We start from the raw sequence: 18,010 nt of genomic DNA on the forward strand, positions 1-18,010 counted from the left end.
GTACGATTTAATTTCCATTTTTCTGAAATCAACAATTACATTATATCTTCACAATTCTGAAGAACTCCTGCTGTTAAAACTATTTTTGTTGAGCTTTCGAATTGAATTATTCATGTTACAAGGGTAGCGTTACATTACCGAATCCATTAACAGTCTTATGAAAGTTGGCTGCAATGATTGTCTCAGATATAAAGAAATAGAAGGATTCCAATTGTAAAGGAACAAAAAGAGATGGAGCTGATCGCAGATACACTCCTTAACTAAAGTGTCAGTTGTAATGTCACCCCCATTGTTCTCTTAATTTCGCATTTAAGCCTCGACCTTTCGATGGTAGCCTATTGTCCCATAGGATCGCTTTATCCCTCTTTAACCCGAAATCACTTTTATTGCACAACTATGATTACCTCAATGTTGAATGAGCATTTTCGGGGCCTTTTCCATTGCTAATGACATGTGTAAGGTAATAGACGTATGGCAAGCAAAAATGATCAGTCCGAACCATGGTAATGTTCATTGATATCGATAGTTTGTGCGGTGATCATTGCAATTGGTATTGAAGTAGCAACCAAATTTGGAAGCTAGAAATTCTTGCCAACCATAAAAATATCATCGCCGATCAATTGTTTCTGGCCAGGCCAAATGTTGAAAATATGAGCCACAACTCATTCTTCTCTTAGTTTACCAGATTGATTTTCACCCCGGATGCCTCTAGCAGGAAAAAAAAAAAACAAAAAGATAATTTCACGATGTGTTGTAATGATTATTTGTGTAAAATATGTCGTTTTCGAACTTACCAACGGTCCATATGTCATCAATCAAAAGCTGTCTATTAACAATGACCGTGTTCCTTAGACTTGGACACATACGTGGACGAAGACTCAGCTGGAAGTCTTGATCTTCTTGTATTGTTGCCATGACTTAGTCCACTGAGAACGAGATGGGATCGAGTATTTTCTTAGTATTTCCTATAGAAGAAGAGACTAATTTCAAATATTTATCGCCTTAATACGGTCAACCATGAATATGCCTTCTAAAGTCGATATAAGGGGCTTAAAGGAAAAATGAGGATACAAAATACGTAGCTATGAAAAATGCCGGGCCATAGCGGATGACATACCGTGAACGCTGTTTCCTGAAATTATTCACTGTTGATTTATTTGGTCTTAGCTATGATACTTAAGAAGGACAAAACTTCAGGATTGGGATATGTGCACATAGGTCATCAGCCACCAATAATGTACGGGGAGACAAGCAGTATCCTAGTGAACGGAGAACTGCAGAGGCGAAGTTATCCCATTTTGGATTGTCCGGAGATCTAGTCGTGGAAGATAGTGATAAAGCTAGTACAAATACTTAGAAGGGGGTGTGAATAGGTGTTTAAAATAAATCTAGACAAATAAGTATGGAATAAATAAGTTACTAAGCAAAGTTTGAATAAGAATAAGAATCCGTTAAGTTAGTCACCAGAAATCTGCAAAAACCTATAAGTGTACAACAGACTTAAAAAAAAAAATGAGTTAAGAGAAGAGAATATTGCACACAAAATTTATAGTAGTTCAACTTAGATTAAGGTTATGTCCACTCTCTCATGCTGATAGCCTACTGGCTAAATTTCACTATATGATTAATAGAAGATCACAATTTATGAGTGCAAATACTCAATAATAGATCATTTTATCTCACTAAAACACTCTTTTTGCGTTTTTTTCTCTTGGTCACAACTTGAAAAGCTCACAAATGAAGATAAGTAATTAAGAACAACTTCAAAATTTAGAATTTTAGATTCATGTTCCTATTTCTTCTTGACCAAATGATCTCCTTGAATATCCCTCCAAGCAACACTAGCTGTTGAACATTCTCAGGAGGAAATCCTTCCAGCCTACCTATTGAACAGAATATTACAAAGAAATCTTGTGGCGTTGAAGATAGGAATGAAATTTCCACTTGATTTTGATCGCCCATATGAACATAATCATGGTTTCATAAGTGATGCTTCCTCATATGGAATTTATTTTCAAGATTGATTATGTCAATTTGTGATTGACTCAATCATTATATATAGAAAGTAAAATCCTTTGCTAGAAAACTAATCATTATAAAATAGTTTCGCAATAAGATTCATTCTAGATTTGCATTGTAGCCTTGTTAAGTCTGAATTTGGACTCTTCCTCGTTCTAGCTTTGACACAATATTAATTTGGACTTGTCAAAGTTGTATGCTTCTGGGATAAAGTAGACTTTGATTGAAATCCCCAACAAAAACTAAGAAACATGTTTATACTCAATATGTTCTTTAAAAGTAGGCATTGGAACCAGAAATTTTTGTCCGCTTCAAAATCTGGTAGGAGTTCTCTTAACAGATAGGAGTCACTTGACGTAAAAAAGAATGTGTTTAATAACACATCTCCAACCCTAGCCTCTATATTATTTCCTGTTTTGCTTTTTCCTATCTTTTTGTTGGATATTTAGATTTTGTGGCTCACCAAGTGATTTAGAGCTTTTTGGATTGTATTTTTGTGCTCTGTGTTGAAGATAGTGAAACCTCTCTCTCTCCCCGTGGTTTTTCCATGTAAATCTTGTATCTTGTGTGGTTTCGATTTTCTTTTATTTTTTGGTACTTGTTCTTAAATTGGTGCATCTTTGATCTTAGTTTTTCTGCAACAACTTGGCATCGAGCGAAAGAATTTCAATGTTTTTTTGTTCGAGATGGCATCTATCGAGTTCGAACTAGCACCCTTTGATGGCCAAAACAATTTTGGGCTATGGAGGATTGAGACTAAGGCATTGTTGTGTTGGGAAGATTTGGTTAGAACTTTGGACGGAAATTATCCTGATGGTATGACTATGGCTGAGCTTGAGGAGATGGAAAAAAAAAAGACGCATAGCACTATCCAATTATTGTTATTTGATAAGGTGCTTTGCAGAGTCGTGAATGAAGAACGGCTTTGGGATTGTGGAATAAGCTTGAGAGCTTCTATATGAAGAAATCTTTTACGACAAGATTATTTTTGAAATAGCGTCTTTACATGCTAAAGATGTAAGAAGGTACTCTTATCCAAGAACATCTAGATGAATTTAATAAAACTGTTATGGATATGAAAAATCTAGATTTAAAGTTAGATGATGAAGATTAGGCCCTAATTATGTTGTGTTCATTGCTAAGCTCGTATGAGAATTTTGTGAATTCTATACAAGATGGAAGTGAATCCATAACTCTTGAGGATGCGATAGCCTCGTTGAATTCCGCGGAAATATGTACAACATTAAATGCAAGTAGTAGCGGTGATAAAGGTGATGGCTTAGTTGTTGGGGGAAGGTTGAATCATTGTGATAGACATAATAATAGTAAAAGGCGTTCAAAATCTAGATCAGATAAAGATAAGAGTAAGGTGGAGTGTTACTATTGTCACAAATTTGAACACTTCAAAAGTGAGTGTCTAGTGCCCAAAGCTAAGGGGAAGAAGTTGATGGAGAATTTCGATTTGGCTACTTTGGTGAAAAATAATGAGTTCGCCAATGCAGACAATGTTCTTACTGTTTTGTCATTAGATTGTCAAGTAGATGATGAATGAATTTTGGATTTAGCATGTTCATACCACATGTGTCCACATAGAAATTGGTGCCACACATATGAGAAAATCAATAGTGGTTCGGTTTTAATGGATCATGATGTAGTTTGCAGAATTGTCGATATTGGTATGGTGCAGATTAAATGTCATGATAATTTAGTAAGAACTTTGATAAACATTAGGCACATCCCAGATTTAAAGAAAAACCTTATTTCATTGAGCAATTTAGATTCCATTGGATGCATGTATACAAGTAGAGGTGGAGTTTTGAAAATTTTAAAAGGCTCATTGATTGTGATGAGAAATAACATAAAGAAAAATCTTTACATTTTGCAGGGAAGTACTGTTGTGGGTTCTTTAAATATATCTTCCTCTTTAGAATTTGAAAAATCAACATTGTGGTATATGCGGTTGGGCCACATGAGTGAAACAGGAATAACTATCTTACGTAAACGTGATTTACTTTGTGGGGATCATACAGTCTCACTTGACTTTTGTGAAAATTGTGTTTTCGGAAAGTAGCATAGAGTTAGTTTTAGTACTAAGGTGCACTTGACGAAGGGCACAGTTGACTATATTCACTATGATTTGTGGGGATCGGCACAGGTAACATCTAAGGATGATGCAGTTTATCTTTTGACATTTATTGATGATTTTTCTAGGAAAGTTTAGGTTTATTTCTTGAAGAGTAAAAATGACATTTTTAATGCGTTCAAGAAGTGGAAGATGTTAATAGAAAATCAAACTGGGAAGAAGATGAAGCATCTCAGAATAGACAATAGTCTTGAGTTTTGCAGAGGTGATTTCAACAAATACTATAAAGATTCGGGGATTGTTTGACATTGAACAATTAGGTATACACTTCAATAGAATGAGGTGGCAGAGCACATGAATCCGGACACTTTTAGAGAGAGCTAGGTGTATGCTCTTTAATGCTGGACTTGGGAAAATTTTTTAGGCTGAAGCTATGAACATGACATGTTATTAAGTGAATCGTTTTTCTTCAACTGTAATTGAATGTAAGACTCCTAATGAGGTATAGTCATGTAAACCTTATGATTATTCTAATTTAAAAATATTTGGATATCCTACCTATTATCATGCAAAAGAGGATAAGCTTGAACATAGAGCTAAGAAGTTTATTTTCTTTGGTTATGCAGATGGGGTTAAAGGGTTATGATATTCGACCCTCAATCATCAAAGTTTATAATTAGTAGAGATGTTACTTTTAATGAAAATTCTATACTTGAAAAGAGAAAGGTTGTCAGTAAGTCTACAAATATTCATGAAGAGAATGTTCAGAAAAAGATAGAGCTTCTTGTAGAGTATCCATGGAAAAAAGTTGAAGATGTTCCTATTCAGCTAGAAACTGCAATGGGCAACAAAATTTAAATTCTATCAAAGAAGTAGAAGAAATTAAGTGTGACATCCCGATTTTTCCGATTCTATTTTCAATAAATTGAGACGGGCATTTCGTTGGCACGCATATAGTTCTTTTCCCCGGAGTTGGCCACCATATGGAAACTAGTCTATCGGGTGAAGTGTTAAGAGTTTCTAATGCATCGACTCGAGAATTTGACCTGGAACGACCTTCGACCGAGCTAGTCCGCAAGGGTCATTACGGCACAATTAAAATCGATTAAAGATTGGAGATAGGTCGACTCGACAAAGGCATGTGATCGTGTGTGGGTGATTCCACCGATCGCACAATTCTTGTCGACAAGACCGGGACCGACTTTTCTATCGATTGGGTACCCCGTGTTCGTATTTGAAACCTTGAGATTACCTCGACAACCGAAAGTCGCCAATGTTTCAAAGATGTACATTGTGGCTTGAGATGATCAACCACAAGTCAAATGCATAAAAATCTCTAAAGGCTACCCGGTAGGTTGGGCCGCGCAAGTATCGCGCCAAAGTGAAATTAACCGTGGAATTGAGATCGAATCGAAATTGGAAGTGGGGTGTGTCACAAATCATTTCAGGATCATTGAATCATCTTTGGAAGATTTTTCATGTAATCGAATTTTCAACAAGTAAATCAGAAAATGGCAAATTTGGCTCGAGAAATTAGTAGGCCCGCTTTTGGTCGTACTTTTGGGACTTAAGTTGGTTCTATGGACAAGTGAAGATGTGAATTGAAGTGTGGTGACATTGGATTAATTTTATGGACTTCAATTTAGTTCAATTGGAAGAGAATTGATGAGAATGAAGAAAGTGAACGCTGAGCTAATGGACCCCGGAAAATGGAATTGAACCCATTGGAATAAGGTTGTGGGAGTTTTGAGTGAGTGGAAAGATGACATCACTGGATGATGTCGCGGGTGCGTCATTTTTGTGATTAAAGAAAAAGAAAAAGAAAAGGGAATGGTCCCATCTCTCTCTCTCTTCCTTCTCTCTCCTTCCTCTCTCCCTTCCGTTGGCTTCTCCTCCATCTTCTTTGTGCGAAAGACCAGAAAATTTGCAGAGGAAGAAGCCGAAGCAGCCCCTCGTCGTTCGCCTCCTTCGCCGCTCGTCGCCCGTCGCCGGAACCGCCAAAGCCGCCGAAGCCAGCTCGTCGCCAGTTCTCCTTCGCCCGCTCACGCCGCTGCTCTTCCCTCGTTCGCCGTCGTCCTCGCTCGTCTTCACGTTTGGGAGGCTGTCCGACCAGCCTAGGTCACGGATCAGCCACCGTGAGCCGCCGTGCGCCCCCGCCTTAGCCCGCCGGAGCTTCGCCTTGCCTCCGCTGCCCTTGGCCGCCCGAACCGGCGCCGGATCTGCTCCCTCTCGGCCCCAAGCCGAATCTGGAAAAATGGGTATGGCAGCGGGTGTTTGGCTCGTTTTGGCCGCCTTCCCGAGCCCGGATGCTCGGCCCGCTTTGAGGAAAGTCGATCCTCGCGTCGCCCTCGTCGTTTTGGTCCGCTCGGCTCGCTAATCCGGTGAGTTTAGCTCACTAAACCTCGCTTAGAGGGTTAATTATGCTTAGGAGGTTTAGTTTATGTTAAGCATTATTAGGTTGTTAGTTTAGGTTAATTAAGAGTAGACTTGATTAAGGTTGTGGTTTAATTTAAAGTGTGCTTAATTAAGGGTAAGTAGGTTTATTTAAAATAAGCCTTGATTTGACATAAATGAATTTACTTTTGATTTATTTAAATGTCTCGAAATTATTATATAATTTAATAATATATTTTATTCGAAATTAATAAAATATTATTATTTAATTATTTTCGGAATAAATTAAATTATTTATTAAATTCCGAAAATTTTGTCGAGACCTTAAATTCTCAGAATTTCGTCGGTCGTTCTTTGTGTAGTTGGATTTTGAAATTGATGATTGGATATTATAAATTGAGTGTGGATTTCAAAACTATGGATATTATTATTTAATTATTTTCGGAATAAATTTAATTATTTATTAAATTCCGAAAATTTTCATTGGGACCTTATTTGCTCGTAATTTCGTGCCGATCGTTGCTATGCTTGTAGAATGTGAAATTGATGATTGGTTGTGATGAATTGAGTGTGATTGTGATTTATGTGATTCTTTATGAAATCCTAAGTGTTGAAATTGATGGGAGATTGGTCATGAAATACCACCTATTAGAGGTCGTGCCTGTGAGAGGCCGTGATAAACCACCTTGGAAAGGTCGTGCCCGATGAGGCCGTGAAAACCACCTACAAGAGGTCGTGCCCGATGAGGCCGTGAAATACCACCTATTAGAGGTCGTGCCCAGAGAGGCCGTGATAAACCACCTCTAAGAGGTCGTGCCCAGAGAGGCCGTGATAAACCACCTGTGAAAGGTCGTGCCCAGAGAGGCCGTGATAAACCACCTATGAAAGGTCGTGCCCAGAGAGGCCGTGATAAACCACCTATTAGAGGTCGTGCCCGATGAGGCCGTGATATGCCACCTATTAGAGGTCGCGCCCAATGGGGCCGTGAATTGCCACCTGTTAAAGGTCGCGCCGAGTGGGGCCGTGATGCCACTGATTTAAATTTGCCGAGTAGGGCCGTAGTTGAGAGCAATGATTGATTTGCTAGAATGACATGTAATCGCCGAGTCGATTGATCGCCGAGACGATCCAAGTGGTTGAATTGTTTTGATGATGTGATTGTACCATGGTTGTTTGGTTATCATAATTGTACGTGGTTGGATTATATAAATTGTGCTAACCTGCAGATGAAGGCTGAGGCGAGGTAAGTCTTCTATGTGATGTGGCTAGGCCACCCGGGCGTATTTTCTTTCTAATAGGGGTTTAGGGGTTGAACTTGCCGAGACATCGTCTCATCCCGGCCAGGATTAAAATTTCGTGTCCCTGGTGGACGGAGCGGCCGATAGCTTTGATTGGCCTTGAGGAGTTGCAGAGGTGAAGTCATAAGGGTTGGAGAGCGTGTCCTCGCTAGTTGGTTGTAGGATAGTCCCCCTTTTGTCGAAATGGGTCTATTTTTGTAGAAAGTCCAAGTGTTGTATTTAAACCCTTTGTGTTTGTAAATGAGTGTTTGGTATTGTGATTGATTGCCTCGTTTATCTATCCCAAGTTAAATGTTGTCAGGGGATTTGTTTCGCTTCCGCATGCGTAAATAAATGAATGGGTCGGCGACATTTCCTGGGATGTCGCATTTTTGATCGACCGTAGTGGGAGATGCGCGCGCTCGGGGTTCGGGGCGTGACATCCCCGTTTAAGTGGTATTAGAGCATGGTTTGAGTATGGAGTAATAAAGTGCGATGAGTCATGGGATAGTTAGTAGGAAAGGCTTTTAATATGCTGATGCATGTGAGTGATAGCGGATTGGTAGCTTGTTTGTGGGGTCACTCAAATTTCAACCCGATGTTGGAATCAAAAACAAAAATTGTGTGCCTATAAGGAACCCGTAAGATGAGTGACCAGGAGTGGAGAACTCCTTTGGAGGAGGTCGATAAGACCGTACCTCGTGGCAGGATGCCGACAAGAGTTGGTACTGAGGTAAAGCGCAGCTTAGACCGTAGCGAGTGTGAGAGTACTGTTGCAAGCCTGGGCAGATTTTAGAGTGTAAAGAAAGACCGAACGATCTTAGGTCCGTTGAGATCGTTCAGCGCAGTGTCCTTGGAAGCTTGTTGGCCGCAAGCTCGGGATTGAGCCGTTGCCGTTGCCGTTGTTTCTACCGCCGCGTTGTGTTGTGACCGCCGTTGTTACTACCGCGCCCGTTGAGGCCTAATATGGAGTTGTGATCGAGGATCAAGTCTCGTATTCGAGTCAAGGTTCAGTTTAGACAGAGATGAAAATCGGTTGGAGAGAAAGGCCGATGTCAGAAGAAAGATGCCCTGTTTCACCCAACTGGAAGAGTAGAATTGAAAAGTCAATGCTCATCTCGTTCGATGGGTGTCGTATTTGTAAGAAAAGACTTGTTACAAGTGTCGCCAGTAAGGTCTTTTGATCAGAGATGGTTCGTATAGATGGATGGAACCATAGCTGTTTCTGCACCGCCGTTGATGAGACAGAACAGAGGAAACATGGACATTTAATGGGGAACTTGGAACAGACCCCAGTGCAAAGAAGGGTGCATGATATTCCTTGATAGGAGGTAGATGACTCACCAATTGTGTGCTGAGTTTGTGGAAAAAGAGAGTGAGTCAGCCCAATGTCAGAGTAAAAGGGGAACATGTTTTGAATGTGGCCGCATGGCCATTGGGTTAGGAATTGTTTGTGTAAGTCCAGAGAGCATAAGTATCATATCGCTAGATAGAATGCCACTAGGATGGCGAAAGGAATAGGAATGGATTGACTATGCATTAGTCAAAGGGAAAATGTTCTTGAGGGAATTTTATCATAGTAGTGCAGCAGAATTTTCGATGAAAGTTGTGGAGTTTCCGTTGCTGTAATGAAGTAATAGGAAGATGAGTCTCTGACTATAGTTGTGCCTGATGAGTTTGCTTATATATGACTTGGAAGTCATTTATGAAAAGGTTTGGCTCGATGAGCTATCTGTTGTTTTGAATCATGGTAATAACATAATTCAGTTTGTTCAATTAGCGTGTGAAAGTTTTGAATCACTGAAAGTCGAAGAGGAACTTCGATCCTTGTTAATTGTCACTAAAGATAACTTGATTCTGGTTGTTGGTTACCGAATCTACGTGGCAACCGTAATGGATGTGTCGGTTGAGGAGCCGAATATGGAGATCATAATCGTGGTATAGAGTTTTCTAAGGCATTTTCTAGGAATTGTCGGGTTTGTGTCGGAAAAGAGAAATTGAGTGCATGATTGAATTAACACTCTAACGCAGCAGTCCCTAAGGCTCTTACCGGATGGTGTTACCAAGTTAAAATAAATGAAGTGCAAAAAGAGTGAAGTGTTGAATAGAGATTCATACGTTCCAAAGGCATCACCTTAGGGAACACCGTTCTATTCGTGAAGGATAAAGTTGATTCATTGTGTTTGTACGTTGATATTCTTCAAGATTGACTTGAGGTTAAGGTATCATCAGTTGAGGATCGGGGGAAGAAAGACATATCGAAGTTAAGACCTCGCACTCGATACAACCGTTATGAGTTCACTGTAATACCGTATGGTTTGATGGACACCTTAACTGTTTGTTTGGGTCTAATGAGCAGAATGTTTAAGGACGCTTGAATCAGTTGTGATCGTGTTCATTGAAGTTACCCTAATGTGTTCAAAGAGTGCTGAGGAGCACAAGAGACATTGAGGATGGTATTTCAGACTTTGAGTACTTTTGGATTTTACAATAAGCTTAGCAGATGCGAGTTTTGGATGACTTGTGTTACGTTCCTAGGTCACGTGATTTCAGGAGAAGGAATCTCCGTAGAGCCCGTCTAAGATCGAAGCAAAGTGATTAATTGACCGAGATTGACTACAAAGGACGGAGATCATAAGTTTTCCGGGTCGTAAAGTGCACGTTACGTACGGTTTGTGGAAGCGGTTTTCAGGCGTCCGATTCGCAGCTTGATTCAACTAATGAGGAAGTGAGAAAAGTTCGTGTGACAGATAAGTGCGAGCGTAGTCTTCGAGGGCCTAAGAAGAGGCCGACTACCGCACTTGTGCTTACTATTCCATCCGGTCTAAGAGGGTTGAGATATGCAATGATGCGCCATTTAAAGGATTGGGTTATGTGTTGATGCGTATGATAGAGTTATTGTATATGCGTCCCATCGTTGAGACCTCGAAGTGGAATATGAGACGGCGTCGCTGGATGGAACGCATTAAGGATTTATGACTATGACATTTTGTATCACTTTAGAAATGTGAGCAAAGTCACGGGTGCATTGAGTCGAGAGTCCTTAGCCGCACAATTGGTACTCAAGGAGTGAATATTATTTGAGAAAGTTTGAAATTCGGTTTTCAAATCTAAGGTATGCCACATTTTGAATCTTATGATTGCCCTCAAAATTGAACCGAGAGTACAGCATCGTAATCAAAGCGCTTCAAAGGACGATTTAGAAATTCAAAAGACTCTATAAGAGAATGCGGATGAGAGAGAGGTTGATTTTCACTCGATTTCGATTGGTTAAATTGGGCATTTCATCGACGCGATTACAGTGTTTTTCCGAGTTGGCCACTTGCGAGATAACTAGACTAGTTGGGTGAGTTATTAAGGACTTAAGGAAAATAGACTTGACAATTCGACCAGAATCGACTTCTCGACCGTGCTCATCTCAGAGATCAATATGTACGCTTAACGAATTAAGATCGAGATAGGTCGTTTGACCGAGATGAATGACCGATCGTGGGTGACTCCACTAAATTGGAAAACTCTCATCGATCGATACTAATTTGATTTTACCGTCGTTTTGGTACCTCGTGTCCGTATTTGAATCATCAAGATTTTCACGACCCGAGAGTCGCCAATGTGTCAAGTGGGTTCATCGTGGCTCGAAGAAAATCGACCACGGGTCATTTGTCCTAAAAAGCTTCGAAAACTACCTAGTAGCCTATGTCATACTAAAAGCGTGTCGGAGTGAAATTAATCGCCAATCTAAGTTCGATTTCAGAAATTGAAGATTTTGTCTTGTCACAAAGTGGGTATACCGAAGTGTGTGTGCATAAGATAATTCACCGGCATGGAGAGCCTAGGAGATGAATTGTATTTCAAATCTAGATCGATGTTCCAAGTTGCGAGCTTTCATATGGTTCTTTCTCTGCAAAGCAGCAGAGTGTAGAGTGAATTTCAATTGCCGAGATGAAGTCGTGAAAGAAAGATCACAGCCGTGGTCCGCACAAAGGGTCGTGATTGCGCTGCCGAGATCGTGTCGAGTTATATCGATCTTGACCGAGGTTCCCGTTTCGGCAGATCGCCGATAGTTTCTTTTAATCGGTGCAGCGAGTGTTCGTAACTTCGTTGGTTGAGTTGAAGTCGAGATCGAAAAGTCGCAGTCCAGAGTTGGTTCGTAAATCGTGATTCGGCTGCGATTATCGGTGTCGATTAGGGACCTCTGAGCCGTCGGGAAATTTACGTGGTTAAGCGTTAGAAATTTTTGAATTTTCAGGTTGAGAATCCTGTTCATCCTTGGATGTCGCCTAGAATAGGGACATCTCGAATTGTTAAGAAAGGAGAGCCGGAACCGTTTAAATGGCGGAATAGTTCGAATTTGAGATCAAAGGAGAATTTTGGCTTTAAATGGAAAAAGAAAGCGGTTTGGGACACCTTCGGCGCCTCTAGCCGAGTTGGTATCCGGTGTGAAGCAAAGTGGTCCGAAGTCGGAGTTCGATCCCGACGCGGCAAGTTAGCCGCTTTGTGGAAAAAAAAAAAAAAAAGAACCAAAACTTTTGCAACTTTCATTTTTGCAAAGATGAACAAGTGCTTAGCCTTTTTGGGAATCAAGAATTGGTCCGGTTAATTCGGAAATGTTTCGTTTCAAGCACCGAGGATCTTGGATGGCGCACGGCGTAATGAAGGAGCAGATCGATGAGACAACTATACCCCCACCTTTTTGTTTAAGAATTGGTAAAGGTTTAAATTTCGAGGACGAAATTTTTATAAGAGGGAAGAGTGTGACATCCCGATTTTTCCGATTCTATTTTCAATAAATTGAGACGGGCATTTCGTTGGCACGCATATAGTTCTTTTCCCGGAGTTGGCCACTCATATGGAAACTAGTCTATCGGGTGAAGTCGTTAAGAGTTTCTAATGCATCGACTCGAGAATTTGACCAGAAGCGACCTTTCACCGAGCTAGTCTCGCAAGGGTCATTACGGCACAATTAAAATCGATTAAAGATTGGAGATAGGTCGACTCGACAGAGGCATGTGATCGTGTGTGGGTGATTCCACCGATCGCACAATTCTTGTCGATTGGCACCGGACCGACTTTTCTATCGATTGGGTACCCCGTGTTCGTATTTGAAACCTTGAGATTACCTCGACAACCGAAAGTCGCCAATGTTTCAAAGATGTACATTGTGGCTTGAGATGATCAACCACAGGTCAAATGCATAAAAATCTCTAAAGGCTACCCGGTAGGTTGGGCCGCGCTAGTATCGTGCCAAAGTGAAATTAACCGTGGAATTGAGATCGAATTCGAAATTGGAAGTCCGGGTGTGTCACAAATCATTTCAGATCATTGAATCATCTTTGGAAGATTTTTCATGTAATCGAATTTTCAACAAGTAATCGAGAAAATGGCAAATTTGGCTCGAGAAATTAGTAGGCCCGCTTGGTCGTACTTTTGGGACTTAAGTTGGTTCTATGGACAAGTGAAGATGTGAATTGAAGTGTGGTGACATTGGATTAATTTTATGGACTTCAATTTAGTTCAATTGGAAGAGAATTGATGAGAATTGAAGAAAGTGAATGTACAAGAATTGGACCCCGGCGGAAAATGGAATTGAACCCATTGGAATAAGGTTGTGGGAGTTTTGAGTGAGTGGAGTATGACATCATGGATGATGTCATGGTGGGCCATTTTTGGGATTAAAGAAAAGAAAAAGAAAAGGGAATGGTCCCATCTCTCTCTCTCTTCCTTCTCTCTCCTTCCTCTCTCCCTTCCGTTGGCTTCTCCTCCATCTTCTTTGTGCGAAAGACCAGAAAATTTGCAGAGGAAGAAGCCGAAGCGCCCCTCGTCGCCGCCTCCTTCGCCGCCGCTCGCCCGTCAGCCGGAACCGCCAAAGCCGCCGGCGCCTCGTCGCGCCCTCCTTCGCCCGCTCACGCCGCCGTTCTTCCCTCGTTCGCCGTCGTCCCCGCTCGTCTTCACGTTTGGGAGGCCGTCCGACCAGCCTAGGTCACGGATCGCCCACCGTGAGCCGCCGTGCGCCCCGCCTTAGCCCGCCGGGAGCTTCGCCTGCCTCCGCCGCCGCCTTGGCCGCCCGAACCGGCGCCGGATCTCGCTCCCTCTCGGCCCCAAGCCGAACTGAAAAATGGGTATGGCAGCGGGTGTTTGGCTCGTTTTGGCCGCCTTCCCGAGCTCGGATGCTCGGCCCGCTTGAGGAAAGTCGATCCTCGCGTCGCCCTCGTCGTTTTGGTCCGCTCGGCTCGCTAATCCTAAGTGAGTTTAGCTCACTAAACCTCGCTTAGAGGGTTAATTATGCTTAGGGAGGTTTAGTTTATGTTAAGCATTATTAGGTTGTTAGTTTAGGTTAATTAAGAGTAGACTTGATTAAGGTTGTGGTTTAATTTAAAGTGTGCTTAATTAAGGGTAAGTAGGTTTATTTAAAATAAGCCTTGATTTGACATAAATGAATTTACTTTTGATTTATTTAAATGTCTCGAAATTATTATATAATTTAATAATATATTTTATTCGAAATTAATAAAATATTATTATTTAATTATTTTCGGAATAAATTAAATTATTTATTAAATTAGAAAATTTTGTCGAGACCTTAAATTCTCAGAATTTCGTGCCTAGGTCGTTCTTTGTGTAGTTGGATTTTGAAATTGATGATTGGATATTATAAATTGAGTGTGGATTTCGAAAACTATGGATATTATTATTTAATTATTTTCGGAATAAATTTAATTATTTATTAAATTCCGAAAATTTTCATTGGGACCTTATTTGCTCAGAATTTCGTGCCGATCGTTGCTATGCTTGTAGAATGTGAAATTGATGATTGGTTGTGATGAATTGAGTGTGATTGTGATTTATAGGGATTCTTTATGAAATCCTAAGTGTTGAAATTGATGGGAGATTGGCTGTGAAATACCACCTATTAGAGGTCGTGCCCAGAGAGGCCGTGATAAACCACCTTGGAAAGGTCGTGCCCGATGAGGCCGTGAAAAACCACCTACAAGAGGTCGTGCCCGATGAGGCCGTGAAATACCACCTATTAGAGGTCGTGCCCAGAGAGGCCGTGATAAACCACCTCTAAGAGGTCGTGCCCAGAGAGGCCGTGATAAACCACCTCCGTGAAAGGTCGTGCCTGTGAGAGGCCGTGATAAACCACCTATGAAAGGTCGTGCCTGGAGAGGCCGTGATAAACCACCTATTAGAGGTCGTGCCCGATGAGGCCGTGATATGCCACCTATTAGAGGTCGCGCCCAATGGGGCCGTGAATTGCCACCGTTAAAGGTCGCGCCGAGTGGGGCCGTGATGCCACCGATTTAAATTTGCCGAGTAGGGCCGTAGTTGAGAGCAATGATTGATTTGCTAGAATGACATGTAATCGGCCGAGTCGATTGATCGCTGAGACGATCCAAGTGGTTGAATTGTTTTGATGATGTGATTGTACCATGGTTGTTTGGTTATCATAATTGTACGTGGTTGGATTATATAAATTGTGCTAACCTGCAGATGAAGGCTGAGGCGAGGTAAGTCTTTCGTGTGATGTGGCTAGGCCACCCGGGCGTATTTTCTTTCTAATAGGGGTTTAGGGGTTGAACTTGCCGAGACATCGTCTCATCCCGATTGTGGGATTAAAATTTCAGGTCCCCGGGTGGACGGAGCGGCCGATAGCTTTGATTGGCCTTGAGGAGTTGCGAGAGGTGAAGTCATAAGGGTTGGAGAGCGTGTCCCGCTAGTTGGTTGTAGGATAGTCCTCCTTTTGTCGAGCCGGTCTATTTTGTAGAAAGTTCGGTGTTGTATTTAAACCCTTTGTGTTTGTAAATGAGTGTTTGGTATTGTGATTGATTGCCGCGTTTATCTATCCCAAGTTAAATGTTGTCGGGGATTTGTTTCGCTTCCGCATGCGTAAATAAATGAATGGGTCGTGACATTTCGGGATGTCGCATTTTTGATCGACCGTAGTGGGAGATGCGCGCGCTCGGGGTTCGGGGCGTGACATTAAGCAACCTCAAAGTTTGGCTGTAGGGAGGGCTATATAACAAATCAAGCCTCCCCAAAAATATGGTTTCGTTGCTTTGGTAGCACATCTCTTATAGTTGTTGAAGAGCTTGGTATTGAAGAACCTTCTACATTCCATGAAGCTACTATTTGTTCTAAATCTAAGAAATGACTTGTTGCGATGAATGAAGAGATGGGTTCTCTTCATAAGAACCAAATGTGGGATCTTATGAAATTGTTTGAGAGAAAAAGAGTTGTTGGATGCAAGTGGGTCTTCAAAAGAAAAGAGAGAATTCCAAGGGTTGAAGATGAAAGATTTAAAACACGTTTAGTAGTGAAGAGTTTTAGTTAGAAGGAGGGGATTGACTTCAATGAAGTGTTCTTTCCAATTGTAAAACATAGTTCTATTCATGAATGATTGTGTTATATTATACTTGATTATGGGGTAAAACTGTGAGGCATGGAATGGGATGGGCCAAAATGGGTTTTTTCTTATAAGTGAGAGCCGTGTGGATGCTTGGAGCATGAGAATTATGTGTTCTAGTTATTAATTATGCTTGTTGCCTCGGTAATGGCATATGTGATGTACTAATATACAAGGGTGTGCCAAGACAAGGTAAGATTGTATGCTATTGCATATTTAAGTTGCCTCAAAGATGAATTCGCATCATAATCGAGGCTTAGGCCATTAACTCGCTGAAATTTATATCTCACCCCATTTTTGTTAAATATTTTTAGGTCCGTAGTAGGTAGAATCGTCGCATGTGGTTTGGGATCTTGATGGACCAAGGCGCTAGCGTGCCTAACATCACTTTTGGTTGGCCTCATCATTAGTGAAGTTTAGGTTAACTCTAACCCTTGAAGGCTATTGAGTTGGTCAGTAGGAAGTAGCCATAGAAAAGCTTCTAATTATTAAACTTCCTAGGGTTAACAAGTTAACAAATAAATGTGTTACTTTCGGAAATTGGTTGTTGTGGTTTGCTGTCTCTATGCTTTGTTATTTTGATTGGGTAGTTATATAAATTGCTTCCACATGCATTTAATAAAAAGATAAAAATAATGAGTTGGTGATGCGTCCTAGGACATCACAAACTAATTAATTGCTATGGGATATTCGTGTGCTCGGGGTTCGGGGCATGATAGGCTTTGTGTAATCACTTTTGGTGTTGAGGGATAGAGATCTTGTAGTGTTTGGCATAATGCTTTTTTGGAGATTTGAAGTCAAGATGGAGATTTGTTGAGTTTTGAATTTCAAAATTAAGAGATAAGGGTATTTTAGATATGCACCATTATTTTAGGAGTTTTTGAAGGAAACTATAAAAGTAATGTGTTTAATAACACGTCTCCAACCCTAACTTTATATTATTCCCTATTTTGTTTTTTTCTATCTTTTTGTTGGATATTTAGATCTTGTGGCTCATCAAGTGGTTTTCGAACTTTATGGATTATACTTTTGTGCTCTCTGTTGCAGATGGTGAAACCTCTCTCTCTCCCCATGATTTTTCTCATTTTGGGTTTTCCATGTAAATCTTGCATCTCATTGATTTCAATTTTTTTTAAGTCTTTGCTACTTGTTCTTAGATTGATGCATCTTTGATTGGTGTTTTTCCCCAACAATAAGGCTATGATAACACGAGGAAGCTAAAGCTCATCATAAAAGTATGAAACACACAATATTCTCAGACCCAAGACATTACATGATTTGCTGAACATATTCATCTGATGGGCAGCTAAACCATCACCATCTACTCAAATGTGTCGGTATATAGAAGAAAAACTTAACCATGTGTTCCTGTGGTGATCCTAACTAATGTAAACAAATTTTCAGGCCAGAAATTCAGCTAGTGGAGACAGGAAACTTCTAATTAAGTACGGTAGGAATGGCGAGACAAATGCTCGTCACTTGCTAATCATTGCTGTCTCCATAGGGATAGTTCAGAATTTATGGAGATGATTGAAATTGTGCAAAATAAGAAAGCATGTACTTATTTCTGATCTCTTCGCATTTGAGTTCAACTTCATATTGGATATTATCAGAAAGAAAAAGAAAAGTCGGGTGACTTTTCTGGGGACAATCCAAACGATCTTGAAGTGAATCACGGTGTCCTGTAATAATGATACATGTAAATTAATTAGCGCATAACGTGATGTATTATTTGGAATTTACCAATAGTCATGTCGTCAATGGAAAGCTGTCTATTGACGTTTTCTTTTGGTTCTTAGACTACGACACATTTGCCGACGAAGACCTAACGGC

This window comes from Eucalyptus grandis, chromosome 10 (assembly GCF_016545825.1).
Source record: "Eucalyptus grandis isolate ANBG69807.140 chromosome 10, ASM1654582v1, whole genome shotgun sequence".
Classification (NCBI taxonomy): Eukaryota; Viridiplantae; Streptophyta; class Magnoliopsida; order Myrtales; family Myrtaceae; genus Eucalyptus; species Eucalyptus grandis.